We start from the raw sequence: 6,821 nt of genomic DNA, 5'->3' as shown, positions 1-6,821 counted from the left end.
TGTATTAAAGATTGATACGTGAAGATGTATCTTTTTTTCAGTCCGGTTCAAATTTGATCAGATAGTATTTCTGAATATGTCTTGAAACTGAAAACGATACCAGTCGCGGCTTATAACAAATGCATAGATATATTAAAGATTTGTACTAAAATCGGTGAAAATGTAGTTTTTATCAGTCCGGGTCAAATTTGATCAGATGKTATTYCTGAATGTAACTTGAAAACTGAWGTCCATSYCAGTGGAGGTTTATTACAAGTGTTTGGAAAATAGATTAGGCGTTGGCATGCTTATATTTATASCGGAGTTATAAAAGTGTAGCTTTTTTCGTAACTTTCTAGCGTATGGCGAGTTGCTCCATGAAATCCATTTATTTCACTCATTTCACCATTCGTATTCATATGGAATTTAATTTTTTTCACGTTTTGCATCTGCACATGGCAAACAAGTTTTCGTTTTTCACATGTCCAAAGAATACTTTTTCGCACACGGAATCTATGCCAAATACATTATTTAAATATAACTAAACTCCTTCCTTCATATTATCGTAACAATATATATTTGCGAATATATACCATAAACGTACCGTAATTAAGTGTTAATTTTCCTTGAGTATTAATTAATTTCTTTCTTTCATTAATATATCTTTGTGAATTTATTTCATGCGACTTTGAAAAGCGTAAACCGCACGCGCAGATTGACCGACTTCGACTGATTACAAAGTCACTATATCGACAAGTGCATTACCAATTTACCAATAATTGCTGCAAATTTTTGAGGTGCCACTTTAAAACCAATCACTAAAGGCAAATAAACTTATCATACTATACAATACCGATGACCAAAGGTCTGTTAATATAAATCGTAAATGGACATGAGTATGCACAGTAAGAAATATTGTTTCATATTTGATCCACAATATACAATTGTACCACTGAAGTTACAATTGTACCGCTGAAGTTATGCATATACTACATAGATGTATAGTATATGTCCTACAGGGTCTAAGCTATGACGAATAAACCACTCATATAAATCAAATAGATTAGCTTAATCAAATTGAGATAACATAAAAAGAACTTTTAATCATTCAGCATGGTAGCCACAAATTCTTTTGTATTGAATTCAAACGCATAACGGCATTGTTGTTTCAACCAGAAAATAGTTTAGCGCGCAGCATTTCGACATAGCTCAGCTAAAAGAAGTTCACTCGTGCGTTTTCCAAAATAACAAACTAATACGATAAGTTTATTGTTTAGTCTGTAGCCAATGTAACCGAAATTTAACCGTTAAGAGCCACGTTTAAAATTTCTAATTAATTTCATTAAMATGCTCAAGCTCATCAGCACACTTTTTACGTGTGTTACAAAGCAAATAAGCGTGAATTGTGTACAACTTAAGATAATAATATAAAAAATTTACACATTTAAGTGCATCCACTCACTGGGAACTCCTTTGAGTGCATATATTTTTATTAATCATGTCTACTTGGGTTCACGCTTCAGCGGAAATTTCTGCTTTAGTGTTCTATAATAACGCATTAATTRCTTTAAAATAATGTTAGATGCTTCCGAACTAATTAATTAAATATAAACTCTTCAATTAATGATATGATTGACAATTGTCTGGTTTATATTTTAATTAAAAGTTCCAATACGCATTAAAACAAGTGCCAGCAATGTCCCTATAGTATGTACCTACATACATATATACTTGAGTGRGAGAATTTTAATTTATGGCACTTTTGGAGTAGCAGACATATGTATGTATTATCTGATATTTGTACAGGAAGTTAATAGCAAACATAAAGTTTAAATATCCATTAATGAGCGTGATTCATACCGGTATGTAAGTAGTTTGGTTGYTAAATAATAAAACATAAACATTTTATTGCCTTGATTTACGTCAGTGAAGCGTCTGTCACTAGTTTATTGAATTTTATTCATTATTTTATTACTGCAGTTTTTTCAATGACCGTTACAAGCACGTGTCAGTTATATTTTGGTAAACTCAACCAATACWCCTTTTTACGGTAAAGCTAACCGAAACTTAACCTATATATGGTTGCGTAACAGACATTGAGTAAACGATCCTTAATRTGTCATATGGAAATTAGCGAAATTAGACGTGGACTTTCCATAGAATTTTCATTAATTTTATATAGATATATATGTATGTAGCTCAGGATTCAGCGAAGATATCGAAATTAAACCTATCYCCAATAGTGCKCAATAAGTATATACRTATATACATACGTCAGATGAATTTGTTTTCACGTCCTAGACTGCGCGAAAGAAAGTACAGCTCTTGGCCAGATACATTCCGCGCCAATACCGGCTGTTGTGGGAATTACGTAAAAGCGGCCGTTGTGGGACAGCACCTCCGCAGCACTTAGCGTCATAAAGGTCCAGATAGTTCATGTCCTCAATCAAAAACCATCCTGCGAAAGGATGATCCTTGTGGCGTTGGAACTGTCAAAAGCCTCTGACACAACGGTAATTGAGGATATCGAAAAAATCGAGGCTCCCTCCAGGGTTGAAGAGGTGGACTATGAACTACCTGGCGGTCGACAATCATCCTTACTGTTTCGAGATAAAAACTCTAAATTGAGAAGAATTAAACAAGGTTTTCCGACCTTTTTCGCTTCCTTGCTGCACGGAAYCCAACACTCTCCCTCACTAAATTCACAGCAACCCTTTGCACTAACTCGACGAAGGAGTRCAGACTTCAGCTTTATATTGCAGTCGATAGCGTTAAAATTACGAATGTCAATAATACTAAGATTTTAGGTGTGATATTCGGCAGCATGTGTTAATTCACTCCTAACACGACTGTCATTACAGTCAAATACAGCACCGCAACAAAGACCTTAAGTCGCTACCGGGCAGCACGTGGGAAGAAGCCAAAGAAACGCTGATGGCAAACTTACAAGGCAATCGGCCGTTCGGTGGTTTGCTACGCCTCATCAATATGGTCGGTTGGCATGCAGTGAAACGCAGACTACAGACATGTTAGGACACTGCACTCTGCATTATAACGGGATGCCTCTTGATGGCWGCCATTGAACATCTGCATAGTGTGKCCCGCAGGCTCCSARTTAAGAASCATAATGAATAAGATTCTGCTGGGGTGTTTTCGTAGAAATTATCCCTGTAGTCACATGCTTGTAGTGGAATCGCCTCCTAGTGGAGTTAAGAGGTCTTTCCTCAACTACGTGGACGACATAAAACAATACGCCGACCAGACTACGGACTCAACAAACTTCAGACATGCAGACGAAGTGTTCAAGTGCCGCGACAATCACGAGTGACCATTGCACAGCTTCGTTCTGGATACAGTAGCAGGTTAATTTAATACTTATTCAGAATCTACACCGACATATAAAATATATGTATGTATGACCAGCGTGCAACGAGTCTCCGCTTCTACTATCCACCTCTTTGCATGCCCAGCTAACCCTACAYATCTGACATGCTTTCTTTATGGTTCATCACAGCACATTTCCTAAAGCTACCGTTGARTGACCTCGATGACAACTTATCTGAACCTTACAATCCTAACCAGGACTAGATAACCTTTACAATAACTACAACAAAAACAGTTGTAATTTCATATCTCCAAATTTTGTCCGAAAATATACGCCATGTGTGAGATATAGCGAAGAGCGTAGCAGAGAGCTTTCGAAGTCTAAGTCTTCACGGACTGCAGCACTTCTACGTTGCAAAGCAGCTGTGGCAATAGTACTGCAACTACTGTGAATTGCTCCCTTCACAGCCGAGGCATGGCCGCTGGCGACACATCAAGTCTCACCAACGATAACTCACTGAATAAGTACGCCACAAGCATCAAACTTTGCACTAAGATGGTGGGACCTTCATAGAGATGGTGTTTATATTTAACGATGGGCATGGTACCGCCCAGCTTCAAGTAAACCCTACATAACACAATTTTCAATTTCATCAGATTCTGTCACTGCCAGCATACAAATCAAAYACTAATGAACATAACAGTATAAAGCTTTGCATAAGTCATGGACTTAAGGTATTTATCTTATGCCCAAGAATTGTCGATGTCGTGTAATAAATTTTCAATGATCCAGACAACAAATATCTGGACAACAGTACATTTGGCTGGTTTTATAACGCTTTTATTAGCTTCACTTGGGTGTATGTACGTATGTATGCATACATAGTTGTATGTTTATGTATATGTGACCTGGTCTACGAAAAGGGAGATAACGTGCGAAAAATAATTTTTTTTAACAGCTGTTAAAAAAAAAAAGAATCTCATCTTCCATCCGAATCAACTAAAAAGTGAAAAATGATTTTTTGGCACCTAAGCCGTCCTTTTCATAGACCAGGTCACATATATTGACAAAATAATCAACATTTTGATAGGCAAAACAGTACCCCTAAAACTATGCATCTAAAAGCAGCAACTTTCCATGCTGTCATGTCAATACAGTTGTCATTGACAACACATCCTTAAAGAGAGTAAAAATACCATGGGTGGTTAGTGATAAATATGGTTTGAAAAGCTAAAGAACATGTATATTAAATTGAAAGCGAAAAATAATTCATAATATAAACGGATATTGACTGGAACGAACATATGTATGTATATTTCGAATTCTCGTTGAACTTAGGTAGAGAAGGTACAAAATATATGCCGATCACTTCTCATACTTGCCCGAAGCGACTTGTCGCGTATAGCCGCARAAACTATAAATATATGCAAATAGTCTCTCCATTGTCGGACGATCTTTATTGTATTGAGGGAGGCGATATAGAATTACCATGTCACTTTCTTCTTTGTCTGGTTTTGCCAGGCTGATATTGAAATTTTTCGATAGACATAACTTTAAAGAATTTAACGAAGTATTTGGGATTGATATTGAMTGCTTTAYAAATTATAAATTAAATTTGAGGTGAGCTTAAAACGCTTCGTCGATCTATGAGGTGAAGYACTTTAAKWAGTTTTTGGTTAACAYAAAGCATAAATATCTGTCCAAGTGAGATACATCGATTTTTGATCCAATTTTTGAACTAAATTCTCCATGATACCAACCATGTTTTAACACAGTTTCCTATGGTCTAACCAATTGGAAACTGTTAAATTCTTGTACCTAAAGTTAGACAACGACGACTATACGTATAGAGGAACTTTGCTGCAGCTGTTGCGCTGTATTAAATGTAAAAAAAAAAAAGGTGCGCAACTTACTTGCATTTATTTATTGTTTTAATATCTATACATATAGTTAATGTTAATTTAGTAAATAGTGTCATTTTTTATTTTTTACATGCAACAGTTTTCTACAATTAAAGCTRTGACCTTGCCATTTTCTAACCTTTTATATCGTATTGCTTATTACATACGCTGTTATTATTACATTATGTTAAAAGTAAATGTAATATGGCTTTTAAACTTTAACAGTTTTTTTGTTCCTGTTTGTAACTTGAAATGGACAGATTCATCTTATGTCAGTCGCTTATATGTATTTTTTAATAAGGACGGCATTAAAAAAATTATTTTCCGTTTTTTTTTTCTTCATCAATCTATAATTTGCTTAATTTGATTAATAATTAATTGAATAATTATAATTGTACGATATTTATTTTCTCTTAAGTACATACAAACTATTCATATATTCAAAATAACTGTTAAACATTTTGTTTTATTTTTATCATTAGCTTAAATTGACGGCTGAGTAATTCAATTGTGCATAAAAGTCTAAAAAACTTAAATATTGATAAAAGTTAATATCGCATTTGCTTATTTAAAACAGTTAAAGAAAAAATAACCTAATTTGATGTTACGGCAAAGTCTCTAAAATAGCAAATATAATAATTATTAATTATTATTAATTACTTTTTTACATATAAATAAATAAATTTCTGTTCGACCTAACCTTTGACTTACGAACTGCTCYGGTTTCATGCTTTTATTACCTTCTTATATCTTTTGTGGCTTAGCCTGTTAAGGATGTTAGGACTCTTTTTAATGACATTTTAGTTACTCGCTTTTTGAGTGATGCTCAACCGTCTTCGATTCGGCAAGCGTTGGTGAGTAGTGAATCAAACAAACAATAAACTATCATAGATGTTCAAACTGCTTTCACGCATGCGCTGTTGTCTTGGGATTATTACTTTGTGGATAAATTCTGCTTTATGTGTCAAAAAAGCCTTTTAGTAACCACTTAGTTTACTAAAAAAAATAATAACTGATTTTAAGTCTTAAAAAATATGTGTTTTCATTTGTCTATTGAACTATTCACAATAGTAAAACTGTTCCAACATATGAAGAAAAATTGTTAGTTTTGAAGTTAGCGGTTATAATAGTTTAATGAGTTAACCACATACYAACTTTTGTAAGAATTCGAACTCGATAACTTTTTTGTTGCTTTTATATAATTTTTTTTTTTTTGTTTTTGTGTTAAGGGGGCATTCTACTCTAGAATTTGGAAAATTTCGATTTTTTCATATATTTAAAGTTTAGACCCTTAAGAACATATCCCTTYTAAAAATTTAAATTATTTTAAGAGCTATAGTTACTTTAGTGACACAGTATCTAGCACGGTAGGTAGGTAGACTCACKTTTTTAAACGCGTTTTTCTCGAAATTACTTTTTTCCATACGGTACCGGCATTATCTCAAGTTCTATACAACCGATTTACTGGAAATTTTGTGTGAACCTTCTTTATATAACCCTTTATCGTTTCTACCAGCATCGTGTCAAAATTTTTAATATTTAAAGGAATATAATATTTAAAGGAATTTCAAAAAAAAAGCATAAAAAATGATTTTTATTTTCAGCCAGTCGCCATT

The 6,821-nt window shown here is 34.0% G+C and overlaps 1 protein-coding gene across 1 annotated transcript in view; it reads right to left on the bottom strand.

Moving 5' to 3' along the window:
* Positions 1–694, bottom strand: part of LOC108969008 (proton-coupled amino acid transporter-like protein pathetic) — a 4,402-nt gene extending 3,708 nt beyond the window's left edge. The window contains exon 1 of the mRNA XM_018933448.1: positions 584–694. The gene's annotated coding sequence lies outside the window, so the exon portion shown is untranslated. The remainder of the gene's footprint in view (positions 1–583) is intronic.
* Positions 695–6,821: the final 6,127 nt, after the last annotated feature.

Source organism: Bactrocera latifrons, unplaced genomic scaffold (assembly GCF_001853355.1).
Source record: "Bactrocera latifrons isolate USDA-ARS-PBARC rearing strain unplaced genomic scaffold, ASM185335v1 scaffold_237, whole genome shotgun sequence".
Lineage (NCBI taxonomy): Eukaryota > Metazoa > Arthropoda > Insecta > Diptera > Tephritidae > Bactrocera > Bactrocera latifrons.
This window is presented reverse-complemented; position numbering and strand designations above follow the sequence as displayed.